At 38.3% G+C, this 27,136-nt stretch overlaps 1 protein-coding gene across 8 annotated transcripts in view; it reads right to left on the bottom strand.

Annotated features, from left to right (window-relative positions):
* Positions 1 to 27,136, bottom strand: part of frmd4a (FERM domain containing 4A) — a 612,278-nt gene that overhangs the window by 162,459 nt on the left and 422,683 nt on the right. Inside the window, exon 1 of one of the 8 annotated variants that reach the window (XM_039761501.1) lies at positions 863 to 1,493. The exons of the other annotated variants lie outside the window; for them this stretch is intronic. The gene's annotated coding sequence lies outside the window, so the exon portion shown is untranslated. Of the gene's footprint in view, positions 1 to 862; positions 1,494 to 27,136 lie in introns of those variants that run through there. 8 annotated transcript variants of the gene reach the window in all.

Genomic DNA, 27,136 nt, shown 5'->3' with positions numbered 1-27,136 from the left:
CACACACTGTACCAATTCACAATAATTAGCTGGAGAAGAAACTACTAAGTACGTTAGGTTACTGTACAAAAGCCTATTTTAATCATTCGGGGGTAGCAACCGTCAAGGCTGCTCAAACTCCTAACGTTTAAATGAAAACGACGCGCTACAAGTAGCGGTGTGCGATACAGCTTGCCACAAGCATTCCTGTGAGAAAACAAACGGAGCGACACGTGTTGTTCAGGCGTTAAGCCCCGCATCAGGCACCTCCCGAAGCACTGTAGTATGTTGGTTTTTTCCCCATCAGCATCACCCCACCTCTCCGTTTACCATCAAGTAGGTCCCGGCATTAGGAAGGTTAACTCTGCGGCTCCAGAAAGCGCGAGCCCCGACAGAATGTCTCGCGCACGCGCCCGCGGGAAGCCGGGCGCAACTTGGGTAAGCGGTGGTCAACCACGCGTGCGAAGCGCGTCAAAGCAAACCCTACTCAAGCTACGAAAAGCTGCAAAAAAAAAAAAAAGCAGACAGGGTTAGGTGGAGTTAAGGGTGCATATACAGCAGAAAGTTAACGAGAGTTGAATCGGCAACATAATTCACAGGCATCTAGAAAACAAAGCGTAAGAAATCGAGTCTGGTGAAATTAAAGTCACTGAGACGCCACTGGTTTCGTGTTTAGGTCAACTGGTGATCCAGTGGAGGGATACCAACCGGGCAAAACTGCATGGAGTCACAACCGTAAACCTATTCTCTGCAACGCGCTCACTCCGTCAAATTAAAGAACTGCTCATTCATCCCTCAATAATACAAATGTGGGTTTTATACGCCCCCCCTCATCACCGCCGTATTAAGTCGAACGCACAATTGGCGGTTAAAAGTGGGTTACCTTTCACGAATGGGGTCTCCTCCCGCCCCCCAGAAATTCCAGCACGTAGAAGCAGATCGATGTCAAGGGAATCAGTGCAACATCACCCACAAAAAAAATCCAGTTCAGGAGGCCTCTGGCCTAACAGCCGGCTTCCTCGAATGAAGCGCGGGCAACCGAGGCACTCGTGAGCGTTTTTGCCGGCTAATCACTGTCCACACATCCCGGCTAAATTGTCCGGCTGAGGCACGATGGCCCGCTTCCCGGCGGCCGCACTCCGCTCTTCATCTTCAGCGGCGCTCGTCAGTTGCAGCCTCAGCGCACTCAAGCTGCGCCTTCTTGTCCTTTGGTGGCGGTTGCAGCTTGGGCTCCTCTGGCTTTGCGGGATGCTTCTTCACGTGTAGATGCAAACACACTTTGGTGAGATGGCTAAATGAAAGGGTGGAAGACACACACAGACGAAAACGTTACGGCTCCTAACGCCGGGTCATGTGAAACTCGGAAACCTTTCCCACAGCAGGCGGCAGCTCAGAGCGAGCAGCCTGCTGACACACATCTGGATCGGCGCGTTCGCGCTCTCGAGCCCCCCGCCCCCCAAGTGTATGCAGCGGGGGCTCCTCTGCGTCCTTATCGCTGCTGGCCGAAAGAAAACTTTCCGACTAATGTTGCACAGGGCACGTGGATGCCTGCACACAGCAACTGTTTTTTTTCTTTGTTTACCATTGTAATCCCACGGGGACTCGCAATAATACTACTTAGCATTTTTCTGTATTCCCTGCTGGCGACGTTCGTCTCTCTCTCTCGTCTGGCAGTAATGCACATAATGGAAATCAAGTGGGGTCAGGGACTTGGGTTCGATTGGCTGTATGGTAAGTATGTCGTGTTAAATTTTCACGAATGAAAGTTATTTCAGTCCGAGAGCATGTGCTATGCAGTGGAACTAAAATTCTTGGTTTGGCTCCTACCTTTGGCTTCTTGCTCCTGGGATGGGGCTCCTGCAAATCCAGATATCAGACTGGAATTCATAAAGCCACAAAATGATAAGGCACTGCTGCTTGCTGATCTCTGGCACTAGTCCTAATTCTCATATATGATATTTATAATCCCAAAGTACAGACTATGTGGTTTCTCCCATTGCCTCATAAACATCACCACCCAAACATTAAAGCCAGCAATATAATGGGATTTGAAATAATTCTGTCCCATGTGTTTGTAGAACATTTGGTGCCAGTCTCTCCCAGTCCCTTTTCAACACTATAACACACACAATGACAATTTTGGAATGGCCAGTTAAGCTAACACACGTTTTTGGACGTGCTGAAGAAAACTTGTAAACACATAAAGAAAACAGGCAAACTACCAAAATTCAACAAGTCACAAGGTTCATATCTGGGATGTTTGATCCAATTAAGCAGCAGCACTAACTACTGCACTACCATGCACTTCCATCTTAAAATCAGAGCTTTATTATTCACTGGTAATGTCTTGAGTTGTGGAGCAGCCTCACTATAGCCACTCTGAGATTGACTCAATAGAATTCATATCTGGCTTTTGATTTTCCAAGTGAATTAACTGTAAAGTATTTTTTGAACAGGTTTTCTTTGAAAAAATGAGATGTGAAGAGCCACAGTAACATGACCAAGTCAGAAACTTGGGAAGGCAGTGTAAATCAGGAGTGTCAAATTCAGAAAGCTCTTTGAGCATGGTAAAGGAGTTATATAAAATAAATGTATTATGATGATACAAAGGACTGCAATGGCTGCATGTTGTCATTCCAAGCACTTTATTAATTAATAATCAATTCTTTTCTTTTCTCATAATTATAATTGACTTGCATAATTGTTTTTTTCCTTAAATGGGAGCCAAACAATAAACAGATGCCAACAGATGACCAGTTTACTCAGGGGTATTTATCAGTCCCGTAGGACTGTTTACTCCAAAAAGTCTCCTATTTACTAAAACCACTAACTTAATTCTATGTCTTAGTGTCCATTTTCTTCCACACTAGTCATTTCTAAAACAGATTTTATTTTTTTCAGATTTCACCATCTAAATTGTTTGAGGCCATAGCAGACCTAATTAATTAAATGTGCCCTCACTTATTCTTACTGCGCCAGTTTCAAGCAGCTAATCATCCTGAACGTGGAACCACACTGGAGTATACCTGTTTGAACATGGAGAGAACATGTACAATCCACAGATCAAGTGCTGTAAAGTGTCAAACAGGCGTGCTATCATGACATTCATCCATTAATTTACTGATCCACCTCAGTCCAGATTAGGGTATTGGAATGCTGGAGTCTATCTTGGCAACAGTGATCACAGGGCACAAACCAACTTTTGACTGACCACTGGGCCATTGCAGGGAAGAATTACTGGGTCAATATGGAATTGTTAAATAGCCACCTTACTTTATTCTTATGTTAACTTTGGTGTTTTGATTTCAGAAATAATACATGTCAAGGGCATTTTGGCATTCCAGGAAACATTATGATAGACGTTTTATATCTGAATTCTTAATATTTATTTATTATATAGCTTTAGGGTGAACCTATTCCCAAATATTTATGTTATACTGTATAAATCCTTAAAGGTGGTAGGATAAGACACATTTAGAGATGCCAGTCATCCCACCAGCATATCTTTGGACTGTGGGAACAACTTAAGTGTTACTAGGGTAACCTACAAAAACATCAACCACTTTGGCTATTTCTTTTGCCTTAGTCCTGGCCATCAATCATTTTTAAGTGAATACATCTTTTTTCACATTGAAAGTGCTAACACAAGGTAGATTACAAAGCAAAGAAGATAAAATTCAGAGAGAATAATAATAAATGTATCTGTTGATCATTTTGACATTTCCATCATAACAGTAAGAAAAAGGCTTGTCTTTTTCTTTTAGTAAAAATGTGTTCAAATTACATAATTTTATTTCTGAAAAACACGGGAAGTTTTGGAAACTAATGACTATATATGTCCAATGTTTTCTCTGCTTGAGAATTATTTTAGAGAGTGCTAGGTATGCTTGTGTAAATTGAATTGGTTCTACTTTTAAACTTCAGCTGTGCAATGTAAGCACTGTCCCCATGGTAGGCACTGGGTCTTCACTAATATTTCTTTCACTTTATCTTCAGTTGAGAGATCATTTACTCTGCAAGTGTACAAGCTTAAAGTTGGACCCTAGAGACTTGAAACATTGATTAATCATAATCTGAAATGGAAGAATGGCATCTCAGGAGCAAGGAGAAACATGGCTGGAGCAGGCAAGTGTTGCACATACTCTAAAGCAGTTAAACACACAGGGACAAAATTGTTAAATGAAAATACGGAAAAACATAGACAGTGGTAAAACAGTCCACAAGATGAAAGCAAAAGTGAGCAAAGAATAGAGATAAGAACTACATTACAGGTATATATAAGTACACACACCAGAGTGACAGTTGTAGATGGTAAAATTGGCATACATCATAGCTGCAAGCAAAAATCAAGATCTATGTAGCTTTGAGTATGCCATTTTCAGAAAAATCAGCTTTATATAGGCTACCTATTAGTCAGTGAGTCTCAGGCAAGTGTGCAGAATATACTGAAACTACTGGAAAAAAATACATGTGGCATTATACTTTTGCATGAACTGCATGTGCTTTAAACCATTTTATTTTTGCTGCAATGACTTGAGTTTCAGAAGTCTCAACCTCGTTTCTCTGTTGCTCACCATTCTGTTTCACACCCGTTTAATCAAAGTCAGAATTCTGTGTCTTTCTGCCTAGTGTCTAAATTTAAAATATGAATACAATTTCTAAAAGGGTTTTAAACTTTGCAGTATAAAGTTTAAATCATTACGAAGTAAGCATGAACGGTAAAGGGTGAGGTTCTTCTACAGTCACTTCAATTTTAAGCCAGTACATTTTCCTGCTCTTTGCTGACATTGCGTTGCACATTAAAGTCTTACTTATTTTCCTCCAGGCTTCAAATCCTGCCAACTAATTCCACCTTTAAAATACTCTTCAGTTGGTTCATTTGATCATTTTAGTCTCATGTTCACTGCTGCAGATCACATACTGTTCTAGATGGCACACACAAATACGCTGATGGTGATGGACTGCTATAGGACACAAAACTGATAAAATTCTGTTGATCATAATTAGCATGATTCAACAGAGGCATTTTTAACTCTTGGTGCATTACAACTCTTTGACTGTGAATAGTGTATGTCTGTGGATAAATGTAGACCATGCAGCACTTCTTCCCAACACTGTAGATTCTCCACATTTATATTTGCGCCATTTTCTTTGAATAGTAAAAAAAAAAAGTTTCAGTTTTTTACCTTTCCTGACTTTATTACGGCAGTCAAATGTTAGACCGAGCCCAAAGACTGCAAGTCCCTAATATCAAAATTCATGTAGATTTGAGCATGCAAACAAATTATTTTAACCATTTAAGTCTTTTCCCCTGTTAATTTGTAAAATTGCAGTACATATCCACACTTTTTCCCTCCTGCTCATTTCAACTGTAGTGTCATGTACAGCCTTACTTTATTTCTGTAGCACAGGGCACAAGGCAGGATTCTACATTCATACTATATATAATCAAACTTAAGTGCACTGATCTGGCAGAAAAATTGGAACACTGGAAGAAAAATCAATGCAGCCTCAGAAAGAACATGGACTCTTTAAACAGGCAGGTTAGTACCTGAACCCAATCATCTGATGTTGTTAAGCCACAACATTATTGTACATTTAAGATACTTTGCAGTGGTGTTCTGCATGAAAATACATTTTTATTAAAAACTTTATTGACAAAATGAAGGCAGCTTGCTTTTGATTTTATAAAAAGTCTTGAGTCAATATTTCAAATCTGTATTGGGCATGTAGGCAGATGAAATGTCCGATGTTTATAGTGAAGTAGTTGTGTTTAGGTAAGTGATTTCACTATGTCATCATGGTAGACTAGGCTTCTACTGGATCCTTTTCCACAATGCAACATGCACAGTGTGTTACTGTATTGCTATTGCTGAAACATACTGCAACTCATCTCCAGTGTGTTCACATCTACAACATAATTTACCTAGACTTTCAAAAAGCATTTGATAAAGTCCCCCACCAAAGACTAGTTCTTAACCTAGAAGCTGTAGGCATCAGAAGTAACCTACAAAACAGGATCTCTAGTCAGTTAACCTGCAGGAGACAAAAAGCACATTTAAGATATTTCTCCACATGGAGCAAGTTCTGTCTTTGAACCATTACTTTTCTGATTCATATTAATGACATTAATTCTGGTATAGCTAGTAAAGTTGTGAAATTCACAGATGACATTACAACTGGAGGGATGGCAAACACTGGGGATGCCGCACAAAGAATTCAAAAAGACCTAGATAACATTCAGAACTGAGCAAACACTTGGAAAATGCAATTTAATGTAGAAAAGGGCAAAGTGCCACACATGGGCAAAAGTAACTTCAATTATAAATACAAGAGTTGAGACACTGTTATACAGGAAGCAACCTCTGATAAGGATTTAGGGATTTTGTTGATGCAACATTCTTATTAAGTAAGCAATGTACAGAAGCAAATAAAAAGGCAAATAAAATTTTAGTTTACATCATAAAAACTGTTGAATGCAAGTCAAGGGATGCTATGCTCAAACTACTGTATATAATGCACTAGTAAGACCGCATCTGGAATAGCGTGTGCAGTTCTGCTCACTATGTTACAAGAAAGACATAGCAGCACTTGAAGCTGTGCAGAGGAGAGCAACCAAGTGCATCCCAGGACTTAAGGACATGTCCTACTCTGACTGACTCAGCGAATTAAACCTGTGTATTCTCGAGCAGAGTAGACAGTGTGGGGACCTAATCCAGGTATTTAAAATCCTCAAAGGCAACTAATAAAGTAGATCCAGTAACATTTTCAGCTTAAGGGGGAATCACATACTCAAGGACATCACTGGAAATTAAGGGAAAGTGCATTTAAGACTGAAGCCAGAAAGCACTTCTTTATGCAAAGAGTTGAGGGACCCTGGAACAAACTACTGAGACATGTAGTTGAAGCAGAACCCTTGACAACCTTTGAGACGTAACTGGATGAGATATTGGAACAGCTTGGCTATCAGCTAAACAAACAGCCTTAATGGACTGAATGGTCTCTTCTGGCTTGTCAAATTTGTTATGTTTTTATATTCTTATTATAAAAACGTTTCCATTTAGGTGGAATAGTCTCAGATAGTTGCTATGAGGTGAGGGGGGCATTATTTTTTCCATTCAATGTTTATGATTCTTACTATTTGTGGTCCCCAAGGTATCCAGCAGGGCTGTGTATAAAAACTACAAAGTCCATGAGGTCCTGCTGGAACTCTGGGCACGTCCATGCTGTCGGGAGAGCTCCTCCTGGCGGCCTGGGGGTGAGGGCCGGAAACTCTTGTTGGACATCCATCACAATATATATATATATATATATATATATATATATATATATATATATATATATCTTAATCTTTCAGCTTGCTTGTTGTTGGAGCCAGAACCACAGAGGGTACACTCACAAACTCATTAACAGGCCAAATTGCAGTCAACAATTAATGTAACATGCATACTATTGGGTGTGGAAGGAATTATAATAAAAATTTAAAAATGGGGAGAATGTGTAGGTTCCTCATATATAATTACTATATGGTATTAAACCCTTGACTGTGGATCCATGATGGCTAATCACTTCACCACAATGTCACCTATTTTGTGCAAATTTAAATAAACCATCCAAGTGAGTTTAACCTCCATACTCTGCCATATCATACCATACCATTTTCTAAGCTCACTTAATCCTGTGCAGGGTCATGGGGGGATAGAACCTAGCCAAGCAAGAATATGGCACAAGGTAGGAATAATATTCTGAACAGGGCGCAGTCCATCGTAAGGTCAACACACTCAAACATGCACACACCACACATCCACTTGGACCAATTTAGCATCACCATTCCACCTAACCCACATGTCTTTGGACTGAGGGTGGAAGCATTTTGTATTTAACAGAAAAAAAGTGTTTTAAAATATATAGAGGGACAAATGAAAACAGCTACAGTAAATGATAGATTAAAACAGCTACAGTAAATGATAGATAGATAGATAGATAGATAGATAGATACTTTATTAATCCCAAGGGGAAATTCACAACTGCAAAGGTGTTTAAAATATATTATTTTGAAATATTTTTATTTACCTTACACTTAATAAATTAATTGAGCATATTGTGTCAGCGTTTCAAAAGAGCCTCTGAAATCTCCAAGGAAACATCTCCTAAAGTGGCTTCTGTTTTCTTCAGTAGTTTGTACATCAAGTGAGTATTTTTTCATATGTCCGTAATTGAGGGATCAGACCTCAAGGACTGCTTTGCATTCACTCTAGCAGTAAACAGCCCAAAACCAAAAGAGCAACAGTGACAGCAGGCCGTCTCTGTAATATGTTAATGACCATCAGGGTCCAGAGCTGAGAAAGATTGATAATTGGTTCAATTAACTTTATATTGAGATAATTCTTCAGTAAATTAACACATTTATAGTGAAAGCATGCAGTCTTTGTGATTCTCTTAGAACAAACTGATTTAACCCCTCTTTGTGACAGGGTGGAGCGCTTAGTAATCCAACATTAATTACGCCTAGAGGTTAAACTGCTGATCCAGAACCAATGGAGCCATTTGATGTGGTTTGGACATCTAGTCTGTTACCACAATTTCGTAGTGTGGTGTAGCCAAATTATGGCTGTTCATTTAAAGAGATGCAGTATGCATGCTTATGCATTGAATTGTTTTATGGTTACACATTTTTTACTGTTTTGTTCTTATATATCTGTGTGAGTACTCTGAGCCTGACTCGAGTGAAAAGCTCTATATAAGGATAAATTGAATTGAAAATTAATCAAATCTGTTACGCCCTTGGAGCCTTCTGTGGAACTGCTCCATGGAAGATATCCAAAGGCAGACCAAGGAAATTTTGGAAGAATTATATTGCTTGGCCAGCTGGGGAATTCCCTAGGAGGAGCTGGATATTGTGGCTATAGAAACATTTGGAACAGCTCTGCTCAGCTTTTTAGCACCACTACCGTCACTAGGAGAAGGAGTTAAAGAAAGATGATAAATGTTGTGAGTAATATCAATAAAATGTTTATGCTAAATAAAATTATAGAAAAATAAATAATAAAGATAATTATTTGCTAACCAAAGACCCTTTTCATTGTTTGTTTCTGTTCTGTTCCTGATGCTGCCGGGATAGGCTCTGGTTAAGAACTGATGGATAGACAGGTGAGTAACCTCCTGGACCACACTAATTTGCAATCAGCTGTCAATTTAAGGTGTATTGTTTGAGAAAGAAAACTGATTCTCCTCATGTTCATGTGGTCAAGTCAAATTATGGTTTTTGGTTTATCATTCTTCATTAAATTCAACCTCAGAGTTCTGTAACAATTTCACAGGTTAAATGAAAATTACAGACTTGACAAAATTCAATTACATAATGTAAACAAAGCAACATCAAAGTATAAACAAATATATGTTCATTTATGTTATGTTTGAGATATGGCCTGTTGACCATGGAGGCAAGGAAAACAAAAACTCCAGTAAACAGCATCTCTAGAAAAAAAAACAAACCCATGGTGGGCTACAGTCAGTTCTAACAGAAATTCGTTGACAAAGTCAGACACAGTCACATACCTGTGCCAATTGATCACTCACCCCTTTCTGGGAGTTCTGCAGTATTGTATAAGTTTGCACTGGGCAGTCTAATAAGAAGACACAATGAAAAAACTCTAAGAAGATTCTAAGTTGGCCTGCAGTGAGTAAGTCCACTTTCAACATCCCAAATTGTTGAGCAGCTCACACAGTGTTTACGTATTACAAATTCTTTTCCATAGAACAAGTGTCTGGTTCCAAAACTACACACAATACTTGACTGTTTCTTTTCACTTGACTTTGCTGAAATAAAGGGGAAAGAAAGAGCAGATGGCTGTAGAAATGGTCTATGCTTTTGTTCTTTAAGAAGAAATCAGACAATGTAATGTAATGTAATGTAATGAGGAGAGAATGGTTGGGGAAACATTAGTAGAATTCTACAAATTTCTTCATTTTTGGGTCCATGCATGTTGTGACCACTTTTTTCTTAACGTGATTTTGAGGCTGTTCATGATTTCTATCTCATCTGCCTTGTTTTTTTTCCTGCTTTCATTGGCTATCTATTATTTCTTGCTATTCTCACTACTTATTGTAGGGCTGCTCACACAACACAAATTCACGCTGACAATTTCAAAAACATTTGAAAAAGTTGGGGTGTCTGAGATGGTTCAAAGACTGATTCAACCATGTTGTCTGTTGATAAAATGATAATAATGTCACTTAATAAGTTTGAGGGATGGGCAGGCATAGCCATTTGGATCAAACCTGAGGAATTTTTTCACCAATCTCAAAAAATCTGTCTGTGACTGGAGTGTCAGGGCCACAATTGTGTGGTATGAGCTTAGCATTACTGTGTGCTAGTTCCTGCTTTGTTAGTCAACGCCTGTATAATGGCTTCTAGTTCCTGAAAACTCAGCAAGAAAAAGTAGGGGTAGAAGATTCTAAGTCAGAAGGGAAACCGTGTACCAACAAAATTTGAAAAAAATATTGACACCTAAGTCAAAATCATTATTTCTAAAAGAAAACTGGAACAGCATTAGCTGTCACATTTTAGCCACTGTTTTGGATGCCCACTAAGATGTGCTTTCAGCTTAAATAACGTCCCAGTATTGACATCATGAGTTAGAAATGGTCAAATCTTACCAACTGGAAACAAAATGACATCACAGTAAAACCAAATAATACTATGTTAAATTAAATTATAAGCTTTGCAACAAAATGAAACCATCATTGAAAGTGAAAGTAAAAGCAGAATAGTTGAGGAAACAAAGAATAAAGTATAGGAGGTTGAACAAAATAAAAAAATAATAGAAGTACTGGAGACACGTAACATACTGCACATACAACTGTTATACCTTCTTCTGCAGTCATTCTGGTTGAACCATTCAGTTTAAAGTGATAACATGACATTTTAAACATCACAAGAAGTTCCTACAGGCCCTGTTTATGGAGATGTTAATAACTTGGAAGTGATGGGGGTGGCATCACAATTACATGATCAATGAATTGGGGCAAATCTTCAGTTTTAAAGGTTGTTCTTGTTTGAGTAGGTTGCCCAGGCATTCACAAGAGGATTTTCACACACTGACTTATTTAACAATATCCTAACGAAAATACATGTGCTTGAGATGTTGTAAACATCAGTAAATTCTTTGCTGTTTGCTCAATGTTGGTCTCCTATTGAAGGCTATTTTGTCAGGAATTTATCTTCATTCTCCATAAAACCTGAGGTTACAATTTTTTTGACCATTACCATTAACTACATAGGGTAAGTGAGTTAATTCCTTTAAATGGTGGAACTAAAGTCAGGTGACGAGAGCCGAAAAGCAGCAGCACTCATCTTCTTTCCACTATGTACTGTATAATTTTCCCTTCTCTGCTTTCTAAATCACCTTGGCACAGTATTCACAGTACTGTAGCTGAGTCAGGATGCTGTTGAATAATGTGCGCTGATCGCCTATGTTCATTGATTGCCTTCCTTCTCTTTGTTATTCTGACTTTTTACGGGCTCAGCAGTGTTAGTGATTTCCTGAAGGAAACTGCAACATCACTGCAGCAAATGCCTAGCATTCACTGCAGTAATAGTCCAAAGCCAGACCAACCTCTGGACTTTAAACCCTGTTTGTACTGTATAAAATAAAAAACTAGACAGCTATTAATGTCCTCCTTCTTGACTTTCAGCAAATGGAGCAGTGACTTTGTGTTTCACCATTTGTGACCTGTGCTTTTCATTTATTACATTCAAAAAACAGGAAAAATCTTCAACACCCCATTAAATCCTTCGGATGATAAAATTGTTCAATGAGGCGACATTATTTTTCTTCAATTCAAAAATAAAAAAATATGTGGGATAAGTTGAAGGGAAGTTAATTTTGCATAACTCAATGGACCCATCAATTCCCTATCGCCAACTGCAAGTGATATGCATTGCATAAAAAGGCTTTGAAATACCATACATGTGGCATTTAACTGTTTCTGATTATTTCCATGGCTAGAAACTGGAAATTCAGTGAAATATAGTGTATATATATGTAAGGCTGATTGAGGTGTATAGTGCTAAATTTTAATCTTTAACTTATTTCGGCTTATTCTGTAAATCTTGATACACAAAGCAAATCTAATTAAGTTGTAAATGACACAATAAGAGGCAATATGTTGGCACACTCCCATTTCAATGATCCTCACAGGGTTTGATTTCCAGCCTCCTGTGTGGCTTCTGCACGTTTACGTGTCAGAGTAGATTCTCTTCAGGTATTCTGACTTCTTCCTACATCCCAAAGATGTGCAGGTTAGGCTGATATGCAGCTCTAAACTAGCAGGAAGTGAAAGAATATGCTCTGTAGTGGACTGATATTCTAACCAAGTACCCAAAGCTGCTTCCTCTGGCCCCTCAAATCTGTACTGAGATAATATATGAATGAATATGTGTATGAGTCTGCCAGACAATTGACATTCCATCCAAATGTAGTCACCATATAGGATGTGACTCTCTGTGAGCTTCTATTGGAGTATCCACATTTAGAAAATACAGCATTAAGTTAATCTGAGCTAAACTCTTTCAAAACTGTTTTTAATTATTATTCATTTTCAATTGTTTTGTAATCATTGGGTCAGCTGGGCAAGGAAATTAAACTGTCAGTAGACAAGGGAAATGCCCATCATTGAGACAAACAAAAACACACTGACTGTAGAAGAACCTAAACCCAGCGTGGGCACATGGGCCCTGCCAGTGTATGGTAATACCATTTGTAAGCAACAATTTCATTAAGAGACATGTCACAGGGTATGATTGCTAAAGACCTCAGAGAATCCAAGGAAGGCAAAAACTGTGATGCTGCTTAATACTCTCAGCTGGCAGATCAGGATCCATAATGGGTAAATTGAAATTTAAATACAAGAAAGGGTACAGGGGGGAGTAGAAACAGGACTTTTGAATGGACATCGAACTAACATAGCATGGGCATATTTTTATACATCCTGATAACCCCAGCATATCTGGTACAAATACCCTCTTCCTAGATAGATAGATAGATAGATAGATAGATAGATAGATAGATAGATAGATAGATAGATAGATAGATAGATAGATAGATAGATAGATAGATAGATAGATAGATAGATAGATAGATAGATAGATAGATAGATAGATAGATAGATAGATAGATAGATAGATAGATAGATAGATAGATAGATACTTTATTAATCCCCAAGGGGAAATTTACATAGTTGGCATTGACTCTGGATTTAAGGATGGATTTTAACTGGAGTTTAGAAACTGAGATTATGTGAGTGAAGAAGGAGGACTCGCTTTGCTGCTTTATGGCATAAGTGGTTGTGCAAATAGTTCCACCATGTTAAACAGAACCTGTCTGTGTTATTTGTGGGTAGGTTTAATACTCCTTACATTACTTAATACGGTTCAACCTGCTGCCACAGGTAACCTGGTTATACATAAGTTACTCAATAATAATAATAATAACAATAACGTGTAGCACTCTGGTGCAGTGGTTAGCACTATTGTCTCACAATTCCAGAATCCTGTGTTCAAATTCTGTGGTGTCGGCATGTTCTCCCTGTCATTTCTCAGCCAAGCTTCCTCCCCTGGCATGGGTTCAAAATCATGTTTTGTATCTCTTTTGTTCATTTTTGATTCTTTTATTTGTGTTGATTATGTACATCATTCTTTATTTTTGGTGTTGTTTATGTATATTAGTTTCCGTTTGTAAGTTCCATGTGTTTTATGGGTGGTCCCCAAAGAGGCAGTACCACTTGCCAATCACCTCCAGGAATTACCCTCCATCCTATAAATCCAGAAGATCTTCTGCAGTTTCTGGCAGTTAATTTTGAATGTTCTAGGGAATTGATGATTTTTTGGATTTCTCAATTTTTGTACCTTATTGCTCTGTTTTCTGGATACTGTATTAGGACTTTTTTGGCACCGGGTTGCCGAAGTGTTTTTTGCCAAATACTTTGCTTGTTGTGCTCCATAGCTCTTCACTTTTATTGAAGAGCATTTTGTAAAAATAAATTTTGTATTTATTAAGATTTGGTGCTTGCCCTTTATACTACTTGGGGTTTGACGGTGCCCTCTAGTGGCATCTTTTGGAAGTACTTTTGGAATTTACTGGGATTTATGTGTTTTGGATTTCCTAGTGCATATCACTCCCCATGCCGTCATGGGTGTGAGTAAGTGTACCCTGCTTAAGACTGGCACCTTATTCAAGTTTAGTTATTGGATGGCATCTGATGCTGACACAATAGTCAAGATCATCCCATTAAAGTAAACAAATGAATGGTAGGAACTTTCATGTAACACCTCAATGTATTTTATCAGGACAGCAGATACAAGTTACAAGCTTTTATTTTCACTCCTAGAAATCAGGCTGGTTCTGGCTGACTTGCTTGAAGTTTTACCAATAGGGCAAAGCTGTCCATAATGTCAACTGGGGATTGTGCTTTTGGCACCAAAGACAGAACCAAGTCAGTAACAGAGTAAAATGCTTTTGTTCCCATACAGCAATTAATGAAGGCAAGCGGATAATGGGAAAAAAGGGATTCATTGCATCTGGCATGGTTTAACGTCCTACAGTAAACGGATCCGTCCACGTTAAACATCTCCAGATGATCCCGTGTCTTTCAAATGCAGCTAACCCCCCTTTCTTATTGGCAGCATTTGCAAGTAAGTGGGTTTCTTGCTGCTGTCACAAGGCCCCCGTTGTTTGACTAAATATGTGCACAGGATGTTAAACATTTGAACCAAGGAACCCCAGAATGCACTGGGACAATCAGGAATGGATGGGAATGTTCCCACTTTTTATTATTTTTCAGAGCAACAAAAACTTCATAAATAAACATCAGAAGAGGTCAGGAGTACAAATATTGTACAATTCCCAAAGGCAATTCCAAAATAGCTCTGCACAGACACGTGCTTGTGAAAAGCCGAGACTGGGCGATGTCATTGTTACTGGAGCCATATGAGAACAGTTTGGTTGTTTGTCTTTACTGTTCCATTTTTGTCTGGCCTGATGCTGAACAGAAATGAAGAAAACTTTTATTTCAAAACTGAGACTTCCATTAGGCAGCTAATCCTTCAGCTGGAATTTTAGGCCCAAGCTACTCGGGATAGTTTTTGAAGGAGGAAATAGAGGAAAGGGTAACATGCTATGGGAAGAAGGAAACAGAAAGCATCCGATGCAGAAGCGTTAAGGTCTGTGCTCGCTTTGAATGCTGCTGGGCTACACGCTGGGACTGCTGATTGTGCACTCGGGCAGGTTGCTTTAGTTAGCTGAGGTGTAAATATTTCAAGTGGTATTGTTTAGCGTGATGGTCATCGTTAATCCCACTCTGTGTATTACATTGTGTGTTTAGCTGTTATTAGATGCCCGGCAGGCAGACGTGTGAAAGAACATCACAACTTCCCAGCGTTCATTTGAGCTCGGATTCAAAAAGGGCTCAGAAAAAACAGCCATTGTTAACAAAGTGCTAAAAAGAACAATAAACAGCAGCATTCCAGCTCACCCAAGTGGTAGTGACTGCGAGGAGGCCACGGGTAAAAAGTCTTTGTGAACGGGACCTGGTCTGTTATTCTCCAGACATGGCATCATCCAATTAAGTTAAAAGCCACCCAGTCACAGACACACCTCACCCTCCACTGAACCCAAGGAACACTTAACAACCACCAGTTATTTTCTTATTTTTTCCAAAGTATTGCCAGCAAATTAACAATAAAGCTTTTGAATGGCATAACTTAAGAATGGAGGAGGGGGATCAGCTTTGGAGTTTAAATTTCAGCCTCAAGGGAGTACTTTTAAATAGCCCTCTTGTGTCTTTCTGCCACTCTGAACAAAACAGTTAAAAATGTGACAAAGCAATATCTTCAGTCACGTATTTCTGAACCTAGTTTACCCATTTTAAAGTTGGAGCCTGCCCTGGTAGCCAGAACAAATCTTATTTGGGGCTCCAGCTTAACATAAGTCATCAAACCATACCCCTCTATTGATCGTTTGATCAGCTTTTCCCAATTCAGAGGTAAAAGTAGCAGTATCTTGGGGGCAGAAACCAAAACTGTACAGGGTGGCAGTGTGCAGGGTCCACTGACATAAAACCATACAGGGCCAAATTAGAGAAGGTTGGCATCCTTCAACATCTGCAGTAAGATGCTGCAGATGTTCTACCAGACGGTTGTGGCGAGTGCCCTCTTCTATGCGGTGGTGTGCTGGGGTGGCAGCATAAAGATGAAAGACGCCTCACGCCTGGACAAACTTGTTAAGAAGGCAGGCTCTATTGTAGGATTAAAGTTGGACAGTTTAACATCTGTGGCAGAGCGACGGGCACTAAGCAAACTCCTGTCAATCATGAATAATCCACTGCATCCTCTGAACAGTGTCATCTCCAGACAGAGGAGTAGCTTCAGTGACAGACTTTTGTCACCGTCTTGCTCCACTGACAGACTGAGGAGATCGTTCCTCCCCCACACTATGCGACTCTTCAATTCCACCCGGGGGAGTAAATGCTAACATTAATTTTATTTTAATTCTTTTCATTTTTATTATTATTTAATTTAATATTGTTTCTTTGTATCAGTATACTGCTGCTGGATTATGTGAATTTCCCCTTGGGATTAATAAAGTATCTATCTATCTATCTATCTATCTATCTATCTATCTATCTATCTATCTATCTATCTATCTATCTATCTATCTATCTATCTATCTATCTATCTATCTATCTATCTATCTATCTATCTATCTATCTATCTATCTATCTATCTATCTATCTATCTATCTATCTATCTATCTATCTATCTAAACTCAGCCTGCACCCCTCTGAGATGTGAAAGGAAGGTGAGACACCTCACATGCAGACTCCACACAAACAGAAATCAAATGGTACATCACTGTCTTCATAATCTTAAATCTTCTTCATTCCACTTCTTTGTATTTGATTTTGCTTTATTCTCTAGTTGAATCTTCTGTATATTTTGTATTGATCTTGTTTCTGCAGTACTTTATATACAAATGCATTGATGTTCATACGGAGTTTGGTTAACATCTGGCACCTTAGAGCAAGCCGAAGCTTAAGAAATTATTATTGCATTTCACCTGGTAACACTCCTAATTCATTTGAGCCCACTTTGACCAGTTCATGTTTGCTCAAATAAGCTCTTCAGTGTATATTTTCTTATAAAGTATCACATGTTGAATGATTGTGTGGTGTACTTGATCTTTATACACTGAATTATTGTTTACTGTGAGAAAGGCAGTATATAAAATGGGTTGGTTATTAAAAAATAAGGGAAACTGAGGAAGAGAAGAAATCTGTCTGGGCACCAAGATCACTCTGGAGATGTATATTCTGATAAACTCATTAAGATTAAAAAAAGAACAACATAAGACTGTCAGAGTCTTGTGCTTGGTCATTGCCTTCATTTTGTTTACACATTCACCACATGTCTGTGCATTTTTATTATACAGAGTGCATCACATATTAATTTAATTGGCAATTATGATAGGTTGGTTCCTGTTTTGCGTTCAGTGCTGTAGGGATTGACCTTTTCCCTTTGGTCATAGAAAAGTGAACAAACCAGTCCTTGCACAAGTATTTGAGAAGTTATTGGAGTTTGTCAATCCTGTTAATATGGGGTGGTCCAGATTTAATTATGCAACTTTTAATGCAATGCAGAAAAACAATACAAGACAAAATTATTGTTTGAAATATCTTGTAATAAACGAAAATGGACTTACATTGAATTAATTCACTGATTTTCCATGTAATGTCCCACTTGTCCTCCATTCAGTTGGATACAGGCTCGGAGTAATAAACTTAATAAGTTATAGCATAATGACAATTGCATAATTAGATCTATTATCTTGAAGAAGATGTTTGAAGAATATGAGCTCCTGGCTGCTGCACACTATTTGGTTGCTGTATTTGTAAAGTCTGCTCAGTGTGGCTATTAGTCTCCGCAAAAGGTACAACCTGTCTCCTTTCATCTTCTAGAAAATCATGAAGAAAGATCAGGTCACTGCCAAGGACTGCAGAATATCTAGTATGGGGGGATTAAGGTTTGCATCTGTGCTGTTTTAAAGACAATGTCTGTTCAGAATGTCATCACTGAAAATGGTTTGCAGTGTGTTTTAGCTAAATTGAGAATTAACATCTCTAACTCTTAGATCAAGCAATTGTTCCAGAACAAAAGTATGGCTTGCTCCCTCCAGGTAAGAGGGTATGGGCTGCTGATGCAAGTGGAAAAGTTCAAAAACCTTGGGGTTTTGCATAAGTGAGAATAGAGGTGATTGTGAGATCTGCCAATAAATCAATGCAAGAGCAGGGAATTTTGTGGGCATTACATAGAACCATGATCATGATGAATGCTTTGCTGATCTACATCCCCATCCTCATTTTTGGTTACCAAAAGAATAAGATTGCTGTCCAAATAGCCAAAATTAAGTTGCTTTGCAGGATTGCTGACGTTTCACTACAGGACACTGTGAAGAACTAAGCAATACAAAATGAGGTTCAATTAAAACCGCAGGTTTTTAGAGATTTGAGGGAAATCCTTTGATAGTAAGAGAGGATAACTGGGGTGGTGTGGTGCAACCAAGCAAGGTCCGTAGGAAGAAGTTCCCAGTGCAGACCAATGACATATTTTGGAAGCTTATGTCTCTTGACTTGGCAAAATTGCTAAAGGTAGAGTGGTGTAATCATTATAACTCAGCATGTTGCCAATGAAATGAATGTGACGTAAATGTTAATATTTGTTGGCACATATAGGATATTTTTATAAAAGTTTAAGATTAAGGTTCAGTCACCACAGTCACCACATTATGCAACTCAAGACAAAGTCACTTACACTTTTCAATGTAAAATGTATCTTTGAAGAAAACTGTGCTGCCTTCTATATGTTTTAACAAGTGAATGTGTAGAATGGGGAATGTTTTTTAGTACAAAAAAGCGTAGTTTAAGGTCTAAAACAGGCATATTTCTATTTATTTCTAAGACATCATCAGCATACTCTATATAAGCAGAACACCAAGAAGAAATAACAAAGAAAAAAAGTTTGCTACTTTACAAGGGCACCGACAATATGCTTCTAGTTAAACTTTTAAAACCAGGAGTACTTCAAACAAAACTCCCACTATTATCCCATTTTTTAAAATCTGATAAATATTTTTATTCCCTACACAGTAGTGCCCAGATGGTTTGTTAAATTAAATTACGCCCCCTGCCAGGTGGCACATTGTTATTAATCTCAATGTAGTGAAGTAAGAAACTTTCTGTATATTCTGGCAGAAGACAAAAACTGTTACTAATTTGGGTCACATATTGCAGACATTTGCTGCTAATCTCACTCCATTTGGACTTAGTCAATGTCGGAGCACTGAAAGGTTTGAGGTCACAAAACAGAAATAGGACATATTTCACCCCTCCCAACCCCCAGTTTAATTTAATAAAGAAATCTTTGTTTAAAACGTGCACCATTCATTTTTATCAATGGCCTCCAAAATGTGTGTTGTTTCGGTCTTAATCTATTTCAAGATCCTGTCAGGCACAGAAAGATTGTTGGCACTGGGGAAATGAAAAGTGCTCTGCTGTATCCTGGAAGCTGACTCATCAGAAATTCTACAAGAGAAGTGAGGAAATGTTCATGGCTTGTAAAGAATCTGCCGACGTAATAGTGATTCATGTTACAAAGTTAGGGGAGAATGGCCAGAGGAGAATGGAGGGGAGCTCCATCATCTAACAATGTCTCTTTCTACAATTTTTTTTCTGATGTAATTTTATTTTTGTCTTTGACAGAGAAGTAAGTGCTGCCACAACACCAGAGCCATCAGTTTGAATCCTAGCTTGGGCCCTGCCTTTAGTGAACAACAAGTATTCCAAAAATGATCCACTATATAGTTTTTACCAAAGAATAAACTTTATAATAACTCTCAGTGCTCATCGGCTTTTACAAAACATCAGAGCTATGGCCCTGAAATGTGTTTTTACTGATTCCCACGGAACACTTTGAAGAATTTCCTTATATTTGCTAATTTAGTAGCTTTGGTCTGACCTTGCAACATCTGTAATAAATTTAGGTGCCTCTTTACCAAAATTACCCTGGCCTGAATATGAGTTTTAGATTACCTCCTTTTATTACTACGCAAGCATGTTTCATGTCAACTTTAAGGTCAATGTCAACATACTCTGAAACACTTAAAGCAAATAATCAAGTTACTTCATAGACTATGTTGTTATAGAAAGTAGACTTATGTTTTCTGAAAATTACATTTTGTTTCCTTCCATGGCTTAGTATAATGAAGTGTGGCCTGCTGACCCAGGTATTGGACCATAACCCAAAAGAGTACCCCACCCCTGACTTACTGTGTGGCTCTGGGAAAGTTGTACAACCAGTTAAAAAAAAACAAAATAACTCTGTAATATGTAATTTTTAAGTCAGTTTGGATAAAACTGCAAGACAAGCATGATAAATAAATGTGTTCAGTCATTAAACATTTGAAAAATACCAGAACAAACAAACAAACTTCACTTTATATACACTGGCACCTTTAATAGTGAATGCTAACTAAAGTGTCTAAAGTGTTACCATACAATTGTTTTCATGTCTACAGTATCCAGTTCTTGCAGATGATTGGCACAGCAGTGCAGTTTTGTCTTCACAGCTCCATGGGCCCGAATTCAAATCCTAGCCTAGCCGGTGCCTTTATGGAATCTGGATATTGTTCTTATATAATATAATCAACTAGAAGTGTTTTATGTTGAAAGAGGTAAGCTTTTGAACTAGCACAGTGATGCAGTGGTTATGCCACGGTCTTAAAGATCCAGTGAGCTGGGTTCAGATCCTGGCATTTACATTGTCCATGTGATCAACATGCAAACTTCACCACTCCCCATTCCACAGATGCACTGCTTAAATTATTTGGTGAGCCAGTGAATGAGTGAGTGAATGTGCCCAGTATTTGACTGGCATCCTGTCTATTCTGCCTTGTACCAGATGGTACACGGATAGGCTCCAACCATCTGTGGGAATAAATTAGGTTGAAGCAGGTTCATGAAGTTGATGGGATTCCCAAAGTGAGTCAGAGGTGGAGTCTGAACTGCCACCCTGGTGATTTACAGTTTAATTGTTTAGTCACAAGGCCACACACCATGAGAAAGGACCAAAGAACTAAATTAAGGCTACTAAATCTACAAAATTGACTACAAAATTCAGGCAATTGCTGTGACAAAGAATATGAAGATAGTTAATGATTTTGATTACTACAACTTTTTGTAAGCTTTGTTGTATTTTTCCTTCAACATTTAAATTCCTAAATAATAGTTCAGCAAAACTCACTCTGTAATATTATTTGCAGCATCTGGATTAAACATGCACTTAGTGTGTGCTGCTACAGGCCAGTGTCCCATCCTGATTTGTCTCCTGCCTTGCAAGCACTTAACTACACATCTGATAGTTTGTAAAAGCCCGGTGACATATTGTGGTTTAGTCTACGGTTGATTCCTGCCTTGAAATGAGATTCTGGCTTCTTGCAACTTTGAAATGGATTAAGTAGATTCATTAAATGGATGCAGGAACCTGGCACATATTTGAAATGTTGCATTATAATGCATTGATCTTCTTCTTTGAAAATGTACAGTTTCACACACAGTATTCAGAATATTACTACAGATTATTGCAGAATGGTGGCTCTGAGGCTACGGTTGCCGGCAATCGGAAGGTTGATGGCTCGAATCCTGTAAATGCCAGAAGTGATTCCACTCCGAGTAAGGCTGTTAACCTGCAATTGCTCCATCCTGGGTATGATGATACCCTGCATCCAGCTCTGCAAGAAGGTCCTCCAACTTACAAGGAAAACTCTGGGGGTTGTTGGCAGGATTGGCACTCCAGGCACTGTAAAAAAACTCACACTCTTCCATTCCATTCAAATTAGTGGGGCACTGAGGTGTCACCCATTACATGGCTGTGCTTAGGTCCTAATTTGGGATCCTGAGGAGGTTTGTTGTGTGGTAAGTGTGGCAATGCGCTGTATCAGTGCATGCTCTCAACCTCTTTCCCTACAACTGTAAGAGTAATAGTGCATTTGTGATTGTGGCTTGTGCCTCATCAGTTTATTTTAGATTACCTTATATTATCAATATGTTAGATTATTAAAAGCCACTCTTATTACTAAGTGATAAATCCTGATTTTCAACATGTACATATTTTAATATCCATATCCTGCCATATAAAACAAATGGATCATGGAAAATGCAGTTTATGTCTTTTATTGACAGAAAAAAACATTTCCTACTTATGTCACATTTATGCCTGGATTAATCCTAGACAGAGATTGCAAGCAAATTTCTGAAATAATTTCAGGATCTACTCGTATTTCTTGCGTACTCTAGCTGTTTTATTCCTGTTTCCATTTTTTCTGCATATGCCCTCTCTGCCCAAAGTCAAATTTTGTTGTAGGAACATTCTGTGGAGTTCTACCCCTCTGTTCCTAAAATATGGTACACCCTTAAGGCATTGAAGCAGAATGCTGGCTTGAACAACTTTAATTCATCCTGGTGTCTGGCTCTACAGCAGTACCCTTTTTGTCTTTATTTGTTCTTCTTCCTAGTCTTTAAACTTAAAAACGATTGCAGTAAAACATTTACATTTAAATTGAGGAAATAGTCACGTAAAGGTTTTTATACTTTGTGCACCTGAGTGGAGAGTAGACACAGATTTGGCAAGATGGAGTAGCATAGTCATCAGTTGGCATTAGAGCCAGCAAACTGGTACACCTCAGGCCGCAGAGCTCTGTTAAATAGTTTTACATACAATACTTTTTTCCTGTAAAATAGCACCTATACCAAATAAACCTTAATGGCATTTTATGACTTTACCTGTAGGAATATAAACCAGGACAGATTTCAAGCCTGGTTTGATGTGGGCACAATATGCTTTCATATCCCAGCAGCATCACGCACCAGGCATGAAGGAGGCCTGAATAAGACACCAGTCCACTGAAGGCACCCACTCACATACACATCCACACTCACACTTGAGACAATTTAGTATTGCCAATTAACCTAACCTGTACATCTTTGGGGATGTGACAAGGAAACCCGCATGCAGACAGCGACCAGGCATACGATTCAAGCATGCTTTTCAGTCTGCTGAGTAAGTTTGGTAACCTTGAACAGCCAAAAGGTAAACAGAGATTGGCGAACAATTAGGAGAGGATATCAAAATTCAAAGTCAGACTTTGAGAATATCGAAATAGAAACACATTTGGAAAGAAAGCTAAAGTCCAAAAGTAGAAATACGATATTCAAATGCATGACCTGAAAACTTAGAAATGGCACAAAAATCTGAACATTGCAAAATCAGATCTGGAGCTGGAACTGGAACTGTAGCGAAAATATGACTGATCCAAAAGGCTCTTAATAGCAAGGTTTTAAAAATCCAGATTAGTCTAATGCAGTAGTATTGATCATTTCATTTTGTTATATAGATGCTGTACTAAGTTACAGCCCAGCATTGCTTACAAACATCTAGAGCACTTTGCTTTCATTCTTTATGGAAAAAACCTATACATAAATACATAATATTAGAAAATGGATGACTGGATGGATAAAACCTGTATACCACATATGCAGTGTCACAAAAACAAGCTGTGAGGGCAACTTACTGGCTTTGAGCAGATAAGTAATAAATGGAAGGATGAGGGTGAAAGGCAGTCCTTGGCAGCTCCTGTTCTGTTTGCCCTAGATTGGAGAAGGGTTTTATCCTGATGTCCCTTCTGCTGTAAAATCTGAAGTGAAACACAAAGCTGGTGTTCATTAAGGACCCTGACCTCAACAGGGACAGTTCCTTTCTTGAAAAATGAATCTTAGCCTGGAGAGGTCTATTAATTTTTTTAATTTATGATGTCTCACTTAAAGTTTTTCCAAAGTTGTATCTGTCCTAGTGTGTATATAAACACAGGGAACTCCAGTTTCTGTATTATATCTCAGCCTGAAGAAGGAGCCTGAGTTGCCTTGAAAGCTTGCATAATGTAATCTTTTTAGTTACCCAATAAAAGGTGTCATTTTGTTTGACTTCTCACTACATTCACAATGGTTACTAGAATACCTAGCATTTAAGGGTTGACTGCCCTGTACTTTGCTTTCTGTCATTAACCTCAGTTTTCTTTGCTGCATTACATAAGGCTTTCACCTTGGTGCCCCAACTCATTGACACTCTCTTTGGTCTCTCATTTTCAACATATATATCTCCATCAGCACAGTCATTCAATTTCATATCCACTTGATCATAATTCTGTTTCAATACAGTTACATGACATGTTAAAATCCTTATTGAAAACAACATTTAGCTGCATTTGCCACCACTGCATTAGCATTGAATAGTGAGACTGCAAAGAGACAGAAATTATACCTTTTCCTTGCAGTATTAAAGATTGCTATTTGAATCCTTTGAAGAAGGTTGGACAAACGATCATCATGCTAGCTTTATCACACATGCCCTGATACATATATTAGAGTACATAAGCTAGAATTAATGTGAGAAGCACTGCAGACTCTTTAAGTATTACAATTTTAAATCCTTTAGATGAGCTAATTTTCTTCATTGTCATTTTACATAAGATTAAGAGTTACTTTTATTTTGGTTAGATCAAGTCAGGTATAATTTTGTTGATTCTATCAATGTTCAGTTTTTCAACTCTGTCTGAGAAGCAAGGTGATTCAGTAAAAATGCACCAGTGTACTAGCAAAGCTATCAGCCTTGTTTAGGGTGGATGTAATTTGAATCAATTATTAATAATGCACCAACTGACTGTGCCTTTTAAGGGTAGTCGCATGCTCTGCGCAACAGCCCAAAAGCAGTTTTTCATGACATGAAGACCAAGAGTAAGCTAAGAGTGGAGTCAGGCCTTGTTTTGTGCAGCTTAAAGCACATCCCAAAATATAGATGCACTCCTAGATGAACTGGAGATGAGCAGGTACAAGAAATCTAAAATATTTAATTTAAATCTAGGATATTGTGCACAAAAATGACAGGAGGTCAAGGTATAGGGAGGTAAAAAGTAAACAGTCAAACGTATCCTAAAACAAAAAGCAAAGGAAAAGTCGAAACAATAGGCACAAGATCAAAAATGTTTAAATGCTAGATTCCTGCGCATACTCAAATAAAGACAGGATATAATGTTTGAGCCCAAAGCTCTAGTCGGGTTCCCTTTTTATTTCATTGGCCCTTTCATCATGTGACTATAGTATAATTAGTGTTGCCCATTAAAAGACATTGATAGCATAAGCATGCCTAATGCAGGAATAATGAATGATAATTGAGAGCCCCATTAAATGTCCCACTCCACCTTGAGAGACACCGCTTCTGCGAAGTAAACAGCAGTCAGCCTGTAACAACAACTGAGGAGCATGGTCAAGGGAGTCTCCATGTGGTGGATGTGAAAGAAAGCTGATAGAGCACAGGGACTGTGAGTGAAGGTGGAGAAATAAGCATGGAAAAGGAGGTAGTAAGCCACACTCCTTGGAGCAATGAATGCCTGCACACCCATATATTTGTGATATACACACACAGAAGGACAGACAGAATAATACACAGACAGAGAAAAGATGGGTGGACTAACTATTAAAGAATAACTTTAATCAAAAATCAGTATTAGGCTTCTTAATGAAAACAATGAATGTAACCCCTTGTCATAATTTCCTGCCAGAACTGCCATCTCTGTGCCTCATGACTGTGTGGGAGAAGTAGAAAGGACGCCAAGACAAAAAGTGCTATAAAGCAAACACTCATGGAACTTTTCTTTCATCTCTCATGATGTGTAACATAAAAACATGGGATGAAGATTAAATGAGAACTTACGTCTTTAGAAAAGGCACCACATACTGCATAATGCTTATTATTTAATTCAAAATGGAAAGGTTTTCATGGTGGATCAGCTAAGAAGCTGGAATGGAAGATGTACCAACACAAAATGTTCATACACCACTTCTGGTCAGTGAGTAAACCCACAAAAGGTAATTTATTAATATTGACATATGCAGGTAAAATATCATCTTCTTATTTAATACACTACCATGGGTGTTGATTTGTCTGTCCAGGATTTTAAATCACCTGTAGCTCGCAAATCATTTCACCTATTGACTTGAAATTTGGTGCACATATACTACGTGATGTCTACTATCTGCTTTCAGGGTGATGATTTGTATTACTCTTGAGGCAGATTGAAGACTTAAGTGCCAAGTTAAATGAAAAATTAAAGTAATTGCAACACAAAAACTAACTTAATTAGTTTTAATGCGAAAAGATGCAGATGAAAGAAGAGAAGAAGCGGGCAGCTAGGGTGGAGAAAAGAAGAGCTGCTCAGAAAACAGTAAGCGCATCAACCTCTGAGCAAATGAATGCTAAACGTATAGATAAAGAGGATGAAAACTAGGAATGCTCAAGTCAAGTGTACTCACTGCACATTATCATGCAGTACTATGACGTTACTGGTTAAGTAATATTAATCATAAAATGTACTATATGAAAATTCAAAGGATTTATAAAAAAATAATAATGTTTAGTTTATAAAATACAGCTATTTATGCCCAACAATATTTTAAATGCAGACTGTAATCACATTTTGCAGACAAAAACACATGTGAACTAAAGTCTCTGAAGTTTGCAAGACAAAAAATGTGAAATAAATGTAAAAAGTAAATTCATCCAATTTCTAGCCTGCTTCTATCCAGTTCAGAATCACAGAGGTCAGAGCTTATTCTTGTACCAGGCAGAAACCTACCTTGGTTAGGCTGCCAGTCCATTGCAGGGCACAGTCATAATATACACACAAATTCAGAGTCATCACTTAACATAAATTGCACATTGTTGGGATGTTGGTGCAAAACTAGGAAGGAGAATGGGTCACATTAAGAATCAAACCTAGGACTTTGAAACTATGGGGCAGCAGCTTTAACCAAGGTCCCACCATGCTACCCATAAAAAAGTCACAAAAATACTAATGCTCAATATAATTAATCTGATTCATGATATGTACTTGCATATAGCCCACCAGAAGGAATGGTAAAATGTCCCTGCAGATTATCATTATTTTATAAAGTAGGCCATTCATTAAAATTAACATTTATGGTGTCTTTCATT

This window comes from Polypterus senegalus, chromosome 8 (assembly GCF_016835505.1).
Source record: "Polypterus senegalus isolate Bchr_013 chromosome 8, ASM1683550v1, whole genome shotgun sequence".
NCBI lineage: Eukaryota > Metazoa > Chordata > Cladistia > Polypteriformes > Polypteridae > Polypterus > Polypterus senegalus.
The sequence above is the reverse complement of the archived record's forward strand: the minus strand, read 5'-3'. Positions and strand labels throughout refer to the sequence as shown.